We start from the raw sequence: 12,995 nt of genomic DNA on the forward strand, positions 1-12,995 counted from the left end.
TCAGAACTTCTTTTTCACATTCAAGCTATACTGCCCCCCTTGGTCAAAAAGTAAAGTGTACAGATAGCTATTTAAATTACGGCCATTTCTTTTTCCAATTCTCCAATGCTGGCTTTCATTCTTTTTTTAAAAATTCTGTTGCAGCAATTTAGGTACTGAGAAACTGTCCGGCATCTGTCAAATTAGACAAGTAGGAGACTCATTAGGTGGAGTGACAGTCTTTACCTCCCAAAGAGACCATCGTGAATTTGAGTGCCACATAGACCTGGATTTTAAAAGTTCTCAATCGGCTGCCAGATGAATTACAATGTCATGTCAGAACACTCCATGTGGTGGAGAGGAAGGAGATAGGGAAAGTTTAAATGACCACAGCAGGTTACCACGGTAGTCTGTTTGTTTCTGAACTGGCGAGCAGCAGCTTGTGGTCACTTGAGGTGATTTTTTTTTAACTGCTGGGCCTCATTACAATAAGCACCACTTCACTCACCACCCCCCCCACCCCAAAATGGTCAGACAGTGGACAGGAATCAGCTACTGGCCTGTGGAAAATTGTGTGGTCCATGGCTGCAGGCGACTGTATAGGCAAGTGTAGGGAAGGGGGTTCTCGGAGAATCTTATAAGAGGGAATTGGGTAGTCCATGAAGGGGAAGTCTGAGATTTCTTTGTGGAACCTGGGTGAATAACATTAAAATTCGCCCCAAGGTTTTGTTTAAACACCTGAACTCCATTACTCCATTCTCATGTTTGTTTGGGTTGGAAATGATGGACCGGATCTTTTGATGCCAACAGCGGTGAATATTCAGACATTTGCCGCTCTTGCGCTTCGGGACCCTTCAGAAGTACTGACCGCGTACATGCAAGGTAATTGCCTGGGAAGTTTGAACTTCCAATGGGCAGATTTGCACTCCCCGAGCGCCTCCGAAAATTTCTCTGACATTGACTTCAGTGGACACTTCCACTGTTAATTTCTGGCTTAGGTCAGTGACATTGTCATTGGCATCTTGCCAATGGCAGATTGCCTCCCCCTCCCCCTTATGTTTGTAAGAAGGCCGCTAGTTAATTGGAAGTGGCCTCCCAGCAGTAGCCCAGGAGGGAAGATTTCATGAAATAAAGAGGGGACTGCTGGCAGGGAAGGCAGCCCCTATGGCCCCAACAATTTCCATAGAGGGGTTTCCCTCACTCCTGGTGGTGCTCCTGAGGCTGCTGAGCTGCTGGCCATCTGAGTGGGTGTGCCACCGATTTAGAACTTCAATCCTAAAGGTCAATTGGATGATCCAAATATTGATGTCAGTCAGTGGCAATATATATAGAGGTTGTAGAACTGGAGCAAATACATCTGGAAGTCAGTGATTTTATGCAGAAATTAACTTAAGTTTTAGAGTGCAGTAAACATTGCTCACACAGAGCTAGTCTTAATAATAATATTAAGAGAAAAAAGATATATATCTTTCATAGCATAAAGGATTAGATGTCAACATCTGTTTGGGCCAGCTATCTGGCTATATAGTGATAGGCATGGTACCATATTGGTTATGCTATTGTATTAGTAATCCAGAGGCTTGGACTAATAATCTGAGATACAAGTTCAAATTCCACCTTCCATGCTGTAAGATTCTATGATTCTGTAAGAAATCTCAGGGTACCCTCCCCACTAATGTTCAGCTACAGAGTAACGATGGCCAGTTTGGATGCAGGACCTGTTACTGGGCAAGTTGAAGGGGGAGACAGAAAACAGAAAGGACGTCATACACCTGCCTATTACTGAAGCTCCAAACACAGAGAGAAGAATAATATTTCTACTTGTCTGATGCAGAAGCAACTGAACTGTCATAGGCTGAGCATGAACACACAATCTAGGCTGACACATCAGCGCGATATTTTCAAGTGAAACATTAAACCAAAGATCTTTCAGTTATGCTGATTGCAAAAGACTATATGACACTATTCAAAAATGAGCCAGGATTTCACCAGCGTCTTGGCCAATGCTCATTTCTCAGCTCAGCCAGCCATGATTTCAGTGCTCAAGCCCTGGAGTGGGTGTTGAACGTTGTGATTCAGAAACGAGTGTGCTGGCACATCTGGCTGAACAATTGAATGCTTCCAAAATACTGAGGAGATTCATAAGAGCCCATATCCTTTTCGGAACAATTGCCATTTGAATACGGCATTGTGAGGCTGATATTTAACTCTTTGTAGCAATTTGCTCAAATAGGAGAAATAAGTCACCAGGGAAGACCTGGAATCCTACTGGACACTTGTCAAAAAGTGAGATTAGGGTGAAGGGTAGGCAGGCAATCCAGCAGTGACAGATTCTGCCCCTTCACTGCCACAATACCTGAATATCCATCCATAAAACTGTGAAAACCTTGGCAATGATTGTCAATTCTGGACTGAAAAGGATGAGTTAGGGATCTGATTCCAGACTAGAGCTACAATGAAATGTCAAGATAAAGCCATTGATTTTCTTAATGACAAATGTTTATCAGTGTTAAAAACTTGACAATTACTATATCAACTATGCTTCTGGCCCCATTTGGGAACATTTTCCAAATATTGAAACACACCACTAGGCAATATGGCCATTAATTCAGAGACTGTCATTGAGCTCAAGACAAACCTCGAGGGGCATATCTTAGGCCCATGACATCAGAGTGGACATGGCTTTGCTGGTATTGCGCTTGCCACTGGCCCTCCCTACTCACCTCACCAATGGATCCATGCAGCAGCCAGGAGAGCAAGTTCCCACTGAAGCCTATAATAAAGGTAGGCACATAGATTTAAATGCAGTCAGTGGCATATGTCTTTCCTTCGCCACTGACCACAAAATCAGAGCCACTGCGTTTTTAAGTCTGTGCTACCGAAAATGTAGGAGCCAGCCTTGGAGAAGGCTGCACAGAAACACACTGGGTTGTATTTTTCCTTGTCTAAAGTGAAATTAAAATTATTTTGCTAATCTCTAAATCAATGACACAGACTTGCCAACCATCTGTGTTCTATGCAGACAGCAGTGCTTCAGGTAGAGTGTTGATGCATTTAGAAATCAGAGGGGATTTAAATTCCCTGCACTGTGATTCTGTTGCTCCAGGATGTATTTGTAGTGGTCAAACAGGACTGTATTCTGCTTGATAGGATCTTTCACTTCTTAGCATAGGCACTCAGTAGGTAAGCAGTGTGTATCTTTTTTTTGGCATTTTTACAGCAATTTCCTATCAATCTATATGGATCCTTGCTTGAATTTGCTGTAGCAATTTACTGTCAATCCATACAAATCCATGCCTGAGTTTATCCTGCACTAATCAGTTTTTTCAAATTAAAACCATCCTAGATATTTTGTTTTTCTTTTGAGTTTGGCTTCAAATTTAATTTTAGGATTCAAAATTCAGATTTCTGAAAAGATCAAGATCATATTGCACTGGCCTTTATACAAGTCTTCTCAAATTGGCAGGAAAGACTGACATTTTCCACCATTTGATCCTAAATGTATTTACGAAAACATGCACTAAATCTTTTTACTTCCAATTAAAGGATTGGTGCAAGACTGGATGGAAAACTTAGTGAACGTTAGGAGCATAGGACCAAAGGAAATAGAAGCAGGAGTAGGCCAGTCAGCTCCTTGAGCCTTGAGCAGTGGGAATCCTTTGAAATGGACTTTAAACCTCTGACAATCTATTGGAGCTGTCAATCACACTGCCATTCATACTGCACAGAGAAAAAAAACACCATTCCATTTGAATAAAATTTAAATCCCCTTAATTGGCCATTCAACTGTAAAAACAAACAAGCGTATATTCAGAAACCACATCAAAGACACACAATCCTTTAATATATTCTTAAAACTGTCAATCAAACTGTCCGTCCAACCTCCTGCTGAGCTAAGTAGTTCATTAGCTTTTAAAACTTAGGCAAGCATTCAGAATGGACTCAGCTGTCAGAACAAACAATTGCAATTCCAGACAATGGAGCCTTTCAAATTGAAAGAACAGATGGTATTTTCTTCCCTATTTCCAACCAGATGGCCTGTCATTCAAAAGAGTGGAGCAGATGGCTGGATTTTTTTGGAAGTTTCAGCAGCAGGGCACTTCTTTTTCTAAGTTAAAGAGATCTGGACATTTAAATCCCTGTCCAGATAATGACAGGACATTTTACAATCACATTTTTCTATAGTTTTGAATGCATTATGGCAATTTTTTGAGTGGTAAAAGTACCCTAATGCATCTCAACACTTAAACAATGCTAGTCAATGTAAATGTCAATGTATCTTTGCAGGACGGGGGTCTATGATCAATCACTGCAGTTAAAACACATCTAACTTAAAATACAACATGTAATAATGACATTTGAAGTTTCAAAATTTAACACTTACCTGTGAGAATGTTCTTGACTCCTCAGCAGGTCTCCCCCAAGATTCTTGAACTCCCAAACAAGGCAGATTTTCAGAAGCCTTCCAGAAGCTGCCCAACCTGAAGAAAATACTTCTTTTGTGGACAGAAAATACAAATTTTCCCTAGGGTTGGCAGTGGTGAACCTGACATCAGAAGACAAGCGTGCAGGGTCATGACACAACCCTAAGCTGACCTCTTCCTGCTGTGGGAAGATTGCATGGCCCATTTTTATACAGGAAATTTAAATTTGATGTGCAAAAAACAACACTTTGGCAATTCTCGACCCTATCTCCAACTGTAGGACAGGAAAGCTTGGCCCAAAACATAACAGAAATAGTTAAAAACCGATGGTCAAATAAGAGTGAGGAACTTAAAGTCATTAATATTAATAGAGAAAAAAATACTGGAAAAATTAATAGGTCTGAAAGCTGAGAAGTTCCCTAGACCTGAAGGCCTATATCCTAGGGTTCTAAAGAGGTGGCTGGAGAGATAATGGATACATTGGTTGTGACCTTCCAAAGGTCCCTAGATTCTGGATTGCGAAGTACCAAATGTAACAAGAAAAGAGGGAGAGAATAAACTGGGTATTTACAGAGCAGTTAACCTGACATCAGTCATCAGGAAAATGCTGAAATCCATTATTAAGGAAGTGGTAACAGGGTATTTAGAAAATCATAATATGATTAGGTAGAGCAAGCATGGTTTGATAAATGGCAATCGTGCTTGACGAATCTATTAGAGATTTTGAGTATGTAACTAGTAGGGTAGACAAAGGAGAACCTGTGGATGTAGTATATTTGGGCTTTCAAAAGGCATTCCATAAGGTGCCTTACAAATGTTGCACAAAATAATGGGGCTATGTATAATGTATTAGTCTGAATAGGCAATTGTTTAAAGGACAGAAAGCAGAGTAGGAATAAATGTATCATTGTCAAGTTTGCAGGCTGTTACTGGCAGGCTGCTGCAAGGATTAGTGCTGGGACCTCAACTATTTACAATTTATATTAATGGTTTAGCTGAAGGGGCCGAATGTAAAGCAAGCTAGTTTGCTGATTCTGGGTGGGAAAGTAAGTTGTGAGGAGGACATTAGAGTCTGCAAAGGGATATAGATAAGGTAAGTGAGTGGGCAAGAAGGTGGAAGATGGAGTATAATGTGGGAAATGTGAAATTATTCATTTTGGTAGGATGATTTTAAAATACTGCGGGACAAATAAATATTGTTGTTCTGAGAGATTTAGGTGTTCCTGTGCAAGGAACACAGAGGGTAGGATTTTTACCTTGTTGGGCGGGCGCGACAGCAAACCCAGGAGTGGCCGTGAAACCGACCGCTGCCCGCGATCAGGCCCCAACCGTGATTTCACACTGGCTGGCCAATTAACAACCAGCCAGAGTGAATCACGCACTGAAATGCTCAGCGTTGCCTGGGTTGGGGGAGAAGAGGGTGAGCGCGGAAGTCAGCGCATGTGCGGGGGAGCACCAAGTGAAAGATCCCTGAAGGCAGAGAGCTGCCTCAGGGAGCCGAAGATTTCTAACATTCAAAATAAAGATTTTAAAGTTAAGGTAAACATGTCCCCTCATGTGACTCTGTCACATGAGCAGGGACATGTTAAAAATGAGATTTAAAAATTTTAATTTTATTTTTAATTAACATCGGAAACCTCATCCTTCCTGTGGATGAGGTTTCCTCAAAAATCCAAAGGCCTTTTCACCCGTCCCCCAACCGAATGGTTGGATGGGCAGTGGAATAATTCTGTTTAATTAATTTGTTAATGGGCTTAACGGCCCTCTTAATTGTTGGTGGGTGCATTGCCCACTCCCGTGTGTGCCCGCCAACCGAAATATCGCGTGAGTGCGCGATGACGTTGGGACGTTCGCCTGACGTCACTGTGTGCTATCTCGGGCTCATGCGTGTCAGGCGCACACCTGCACGCCAAGCTGAAAACCCAGCCCAGAATGTTAACATACAGATAACACATAGACAGATCAAGTAGAACGGGTGTATATTGTTTGGAGCTTAGAAGAATGAGAGAAGACATCATTGAAACATTTAAGATTCTGAAAGGATTTGACAGGGTAGATACTGAGAGGCTGATTCCCCTGGCTGGAAAGTTTAGAACGTGGGGCATAATCTCAGTAAAGGGGACAGCATTTTTGGGCTGAAATAAGGGGCTGAATTTTATGGCTCCCCTGGGGCTGGGTTTGTGGACGAGATGTGGTCCATAAAATTGGGCGCCGTGCCAGTGGCGCTGTTCCCCACGCTTACCTGCCTGCTCCTGCTGCAATTTTACCAGCAGCAGTGGAGGTGTTGAGAGCCCACTTAATTAATGCCCACTTAAGGACCTCCTCCAACTGCTGCTGAGATTTTATCCGCTTTGTGGGGAGCTCGGCGTCAAGTGTCAAGTCCACCCAGTGAAACATGGCATGCTGGTGGCTGGACAAGGGGTGGGGTGACTCAACTTTGAGGCCCCTGTACCAATTGGTGGCCCCACTCAAGGTATTTCCCCCCTCTCCTTGAAGTCCAACTCCATCACAGCTCGCAATGGCCACTGCTGGGACCAAAGAGCTGCTGGCCATTTGATTGGCTGGCAGCTCTTGGAGGTGGTACTTCCTCCCCATGTAGGGGTGGAAGTCTTGCCTCAAACCAATTAATGGCCTGACAACCAATGTAAAATTCAGCCCAAGGAGACATTTCTTCACCTGTTGGGTTGTGAATCTTTCAAATTCTGTACTTCAGAGAGCTGTGGATGTTTAGCCCTTGAGTATATTCAAAGCAGAAATTAATACACTTTTGGACTCTAGGGTATATGGGGATTGGGCAGGAAAATGAAGTTGAGTTTGAAAATCTGCCAGAAATTTATTGAGTAACGGAGCAAGCTTGACGGGCCATTAAGACCTACTCCTGCTAGTATTTCTTATGTTCTCTCAGTTCACTACTTGTTCTCACGTTATAGGTAAGGTCATTGGTTTTCAGTTTCCACAGAAAAACAAATTAAATTACAGAATATGATTCCCAAAATACTGATAAAAATCCTTAAATCCTATGTAATTAAAAAAGAATTTAACTAATTCAACAATCTGAAAGCAGTGGCATTGGTTCTGGGCCTACGTTCAGACCTGGCTGTTGTTGAATTGTAGGGTTATTTTTTTTTACAGTTGTTAGGGTTTTTGGACCTCTTTTGGAGCTGTTTGTCAGATTTTGTGACTTTTCTAGGTTGGCATGTATTATAACCATATAGCGAAAGAATTTCTCTTGAACTTTATACACAGAGAAAAAATATCCCCAGCTACATTCAGAAGTTCTATAACATGTAATGCTGTTTCTGAATGCTAATATGCCATTAGCAGCAGAAAAAACATCTCTAATATCTGTATCTTCAGTGTGTCACTATCTCAGGTCCAGATGTTTCCTATAAGAAGTGACAGTTTTCAGTATCATACATGTAACTTTTATAAGTTGTTTGGCTAACTCTCAGAACCAATGCGGTAAAGAAGTATCTTTGAAATTACTGTGGTCATGGCTTCCTAATTCTGGCTCACCAGCAAATCTGCAGCAGCCACAAATATATTCAGTTGTCTGTCTGGTGCCTACAAGTCCATTACCCCACAGAGTCAGATTGTCCAACACCAGGGAGTTGACATAATTCAACACAATGTTAGCCAGCAGCAATCTTAACCATTGCTAAATATGAATCACCCTTGGTGTGATTGGATGGCATTGACGACATCAACTGGAGGAGTATAGGCGTTGGCAGAGGTTTTGTTTTAGAGGAAGAAATAAAGAGTGGGGTGGTTAAAGCTAGGCAAAATATCAGTACATTTAATCAGCCTGTTCTGCAATTAATCTGCAGGGAATTTTTTCAGAGCTCTGTCACTGTAACTTCACTGGAAGCTTGTCCGAAACCCCTTATACCTGCATAAACAGGGTTCCCACTGCATTTCCAGTGTAGCTATAGTGGCAGAGCAGGAAGCAGCTCCAAGGAAATTCCAGGCCCAAAACTTCTTTTACCTAAGATCCATTTTTGTTAGAAAAGGAAATTTAGCTTTTCGTTTCTTTTGCTGTAATTTATATAGAGGTTCCTGGGCCAAAGTGTTTTTATTGGCATTTACCAAAGATAGCTATGGGCTGGTGGATATCCAAGGCCTCTGGCAAAGTGTCGACATTCCAGTGGATTTGACAGTGTGGATTTTAAGCAAAAACTTTACATAGTTGATTTAATCAGTCAGTGCTTTCAGGAGCAATTTAATGCCTAATAAGGGGAAGTGATTCATCTCTTCAGTCAGATGTGAACTTCATCAACTAACCTTCAACTATTAATATCTTCATTTACGCTTCCTGGCAACCAAATAAAATATTTGGCTTTTAACTCTAGTTGTATCGCAAGGTGTGTAAGATCACTGCTCATCTGACCTTCTCATTCTTGTTCCTCCTAAATTCCATATAAGGCATCCTGAATATTCTTTCCCCGTTTTGTTATCTTAGTATTAAAATCAAAACCCATTGCACAATCTCTCAAACTCATTTTTTGCCAGAACATCAAAACTGTGGAATTTTAAATTTCTTTAGTCTTCTCTTCTACCCACAATCTCCAAGTTGTAACATCCAACTTGACACGACTTCCTATCTTCTTTCCTAGTCTTTTTTCTTAATAGTAAAAATATGGAAACCCTAAGAACAATGAATATTTCAATGCAATTGTCCCAGCCCATCAGCATCAAGATGTTGTTCTTGGATTAGTAAGCCATTCTTGTAGATTATGTAAAACTTTAGCAAGTATTTTCAATAATTTAGGATAAGTAATATTTTAGGGCAAATGCCTTTAATAGATTGATAGGCTGGGTCCCTTTTCTCTTGGAAAACGAATGAGAGGTGACCTAATTGTTGGCTGTCCTTTGATTCGAGGATAACATCATGATTCAGGGTCATGAGGATCTTCAAGTGACTGAACAGGCCAATTCTCAACCACAGATCTTTAGGCACACGAGGCAGGATGGCCCACGAGGTAGTGGGATTGGGAGTGCAGGATTTGCTTCCTTTTCTTCCTTCTGTGCCACCGTTCTGTCACATCATTAAGACCTGGTGACTTAAAGTGCAGCTTGATGGACAAAGTGTTGCCAATCTGAATGATTGGCAGCAAGCTCCTCCTATTCAATAATGTTAATGCTACCACACTTCAAGGAGAGCGTCAGAGTATCTTTGAAGTGCTTTCCTTCTCCTCCCCTGGAACATTGGCCATTTAAGTGTTGAGAAAATGACCTGGTGGGGGAGGAAATTGATTTTTCAGGAGTTTTGCCTGAATGTTTATAGAGGTGGCTTCAAGAAGGACACTAACATTGGTTTGACGGTCCTCCCATTGAGCCTGGAGGATGGGTTGGAGGCATTGCTGATGGAATTTCTCTAACGCTGATACACAGACCAGGTCTCACTGAAGTACAGAAGCTTGGTAACGACAACTGCTCTGTACAATAGGACTTTTGTTGACTGGCAGAGGTCTTTGTTGTCAAACACTCACTGCCGCAGTTTGTAGAAGGCTGAGCTGCCACATTGACCTGGTGTTGAATCTCCTCTTCAATGGTGGCCTTTTCAGAGAGGTGGCTGTCAAAGTTTAGGAAATGCTCAACATATCCCAGAGCCTTTCCTTCAACGTATATAGGAGGTGGAATATTTGGCTGACCAAGTTTAGGTTGATATGAGTTTTGTTTTGGCAACATTCAAAGACCAACCGAGTTTCTCATATGCTGAATTGAAGAGATCGAGAGTGGCTTGCAAATCTGGTGCACAATAGGCAATAACACTGAGGTCATCTGCAAACTGTAGATCATGAATATCTATGGCGGTAAGTTTAATTTTGGCACAAAGGCAACTGAGGTGAAAGAGTTTTTCATCTAGATGGTATTTAATACTGACACCAGAGGGAAGTTCATCTTTGATGAGGTGAATAGCCACTGTTGGGTACATTGTAAATAGTATGGGGACTATTACACAGCCTTGCTTGACCCTGCTCTGGATTTTGAAAGCGTCTGTTTCAGATCTCCCACTCTAGATAGTTGCAGTAATATCATCATGAAGCAATTGCTGGATTGTGAAGTTTCTTGGACATCCAAATCTTTGGAGCACGATCAAAGGGCCTTGCAATTTACTGAGTCAAATGATCAGGTCAATGAATGCAATGAGGAGTTCCTGGTGTTGTTCTTGACATTTTTTCTTGGATTTGTCTGGCAACAAGGACCATGTTGGAAGTTCCATAAGGTCTAAAGCCACATTGTATATCTGGGAGGATTTCCTCAGCCACAGGGGGTCGGCGATTCAGGAGAATGTGTGTCAGGATTTTCCCTGCTTTGGACAAGAGGGAAAAAACTTGTTAGTTTCCACAGCATGATTTATCTCCCTTCTTGAAGACACTTACAATTGTCGCATTCCTGAAGGCGTGGTGGGAGAAGTTTTTTTTCCTCCCAAATCCATAGTGTGACAGTCACGTCATGCCGATAAAGCTAAAAGGGAAGTGAATACTACACTTTTAAAAATAACGCCACATGAAAAAATGGACACTGTACCTTCAAAATGGATTACGGAAAATCAGATGACTCCCTTTGTGGTTTTGGGACAATGGCCCAGATCTTCTAGTCTCAAAATGGTCGTATCCTGGAAGATACGCTGGGGAAACCCTTGGAAGTCCCAGCACAAGGACTCTGCGGGAATTGCCCAAGAAGTTTAAACTTGCGGTAGGCAATTCCCCTGCATCAGGAACTCTCCAAAAAAAGTCTCCAACTCTGAGTTAGAGTCAGAGACTTCGGAGGTTCTGACTTATTTACCTGAATAGTTAGCCAGGAATTTTTTATTTTTTATTCATTCACAGGATGTGGGCTTCGCTGGCTGGGCAAGCATTTATTGCCCATTCCTAGTTGCCCTTGAGAAGGTGGTGGTGAGCTGTTGTGTTGAACTGCTGCAGTCCATGTGGTGTAGGTATACCCACTGTGCTGTTAGAGAGGGAGTTCCAGGATTTTGACCCAGTGACAGTGAAGGAAAAGTGATATATTTCCAAGTCAGGACGGTGAGTGACTTGGAGGGGAACTTCCAGGTGGTGGCGTTCCAGTCTATCTGCTGCCCTTGTCCTTCTAGATGGTGGTGGTCATGGGTTTGGAAGGTGCTGTCTAAGGAGCCTTGGTGAGTGCATCTTGTCGATGGTACACACTGCTGCTATTGTGTGTCGGTGGTGGAGGGAGTGAATGTTTGCGGACATGGTGCTAATCAAGTGGGTTGCTTTGTCCTGGACGGTGTCAAGCTTCTTGAGTGTCATGGGGGCTGCACTCATCCAGGCAAGTGGGAAGTATTCCATCACACTCTTGACTTGTGCCTTGTAGATGGTGGACAGGCTTTGAGGAGTCATGAGGTGAGTTACTCATAATAGAATTCCTAACCTCTCACCTGCTCTTGTAGCCACAGTATTTATATGGCTAGTCGAGTTCAGTTTCTGGTCAATGGTAAACGCCAGGATGTTGATAGTAGGGGATTCAGTGATGGTAATGCCATTGAATGTCAAGGTGTTAGATTCTCTCTTGTTGGAGATGGCCATTGCCTGGCACTTGTGTAGCGCGAATGTTACTTGCTACTTGTCACCCAAGTTTGGATATTGTTCAGGTCTTGCTGCATTTGTACACGGATTGCTTCAGTATCTGAGGAGTCGCAAATGATGCTGAGCATTGTGCATTCATCAGCGAACATTCCCACTCCTGACCTTATGATGGAAGGAAGGTCATTGATGAAGCAGTTGAAGATGGTTGGGCCGAGGACATTACCCAGAGGAACTCCTGCAGTGATGCCTTGGAGCTGAGATGACTAACCTTCAAAAATCACAGCCGTCTTCCTTTGTGCTAGATATGACTCCAACTAGTGGAGGATTTTTCCTCTCGATTCTCTTTGACTTCAGCTTTGCTAGGGCTCCTTGATGCCACACTTGGCCAAATGCAGTCTTGATGTCGAGGGCAGTCACTCTCACCTTACCTTGGGAGTTCAGCTCTTTTGTCCATGTTTGAACCAAGGCTGTAATGAGTTCTGAAGAAGAGTCATACGGACTCGGAATGTTAACTCTGTCTTTCTCTCCACAGATGCTGTCAGACCTGCTGAGTTTTTTCAGCACTTTTTGTTTTTGTTTCAGATTTCCAGCATCCGCTTTTTTTTTTGCCTTTAGCTGTAATGAGTTCAGGAGCTGAGTGGCCCTGGCGGAACCCAAACGGGGCATCAGTGAGCAGGTTATTGCTAAGCAAGTGCTGCTTGATAGCACTGTTGATGACCCCATTCATTACTTTGATGATCGAGAGTAGACTGATGGAGCGATAATTGGCCGGGTTGGATTTGTCCTGCTTTTTGTGTATAGGACTTACCTGGGCAATTTTCCACATAGCCAGGTAGATGTCAGTGTTGTAGCTGTGCTGAAACAGCTTGGCTAGGGGTGTGGCAAGTTCTGGAGCAGAAGCCTTCAGTACTATTGCTGGAATATTGTCAGAGCCCATAGCCTTTGCAGTATCCAGTGCCTTCAGCCATTTCTTGATATTGCGTGGAGGACATTGAATTGACTGGAGACTGGCATTTGTGATGCTGGGGACCTCCGGAGGAGG

At 42.6% G+C, this 12,995-nt stretch overlaps 1 protein-coding gene across 7 annotated transcripts in view; it reads left to right on the forward strand.

Annotated features, from left to right (window-relative positions):
* dennd2b (DENN domain containing 2B) overlaps positions 1 to 12,995 on the forward strand; it is a 546,808-nt gene that overhangs the window by 425,256 nt on the left and 108,557 nt on the right. The gene's annotated exons all lie outside the window — the stretch shown is intronic.

Source organism: Cetorhinus maximus, chromosome 9, assembly GCF_964194155.1.
Source record: "Cetorhinus maximus chromosome 9, sCetMax3.hap1.1, whole genome shotgun sequence".
Classification (NCBI taxonomy): domain Eukaryota; kingdom Metazoa; phylum Chordata; class Chondrichthyes; order Lamniformes; family Cetorhinidae; genus Cetorhinus; species Cetorhinus maximus.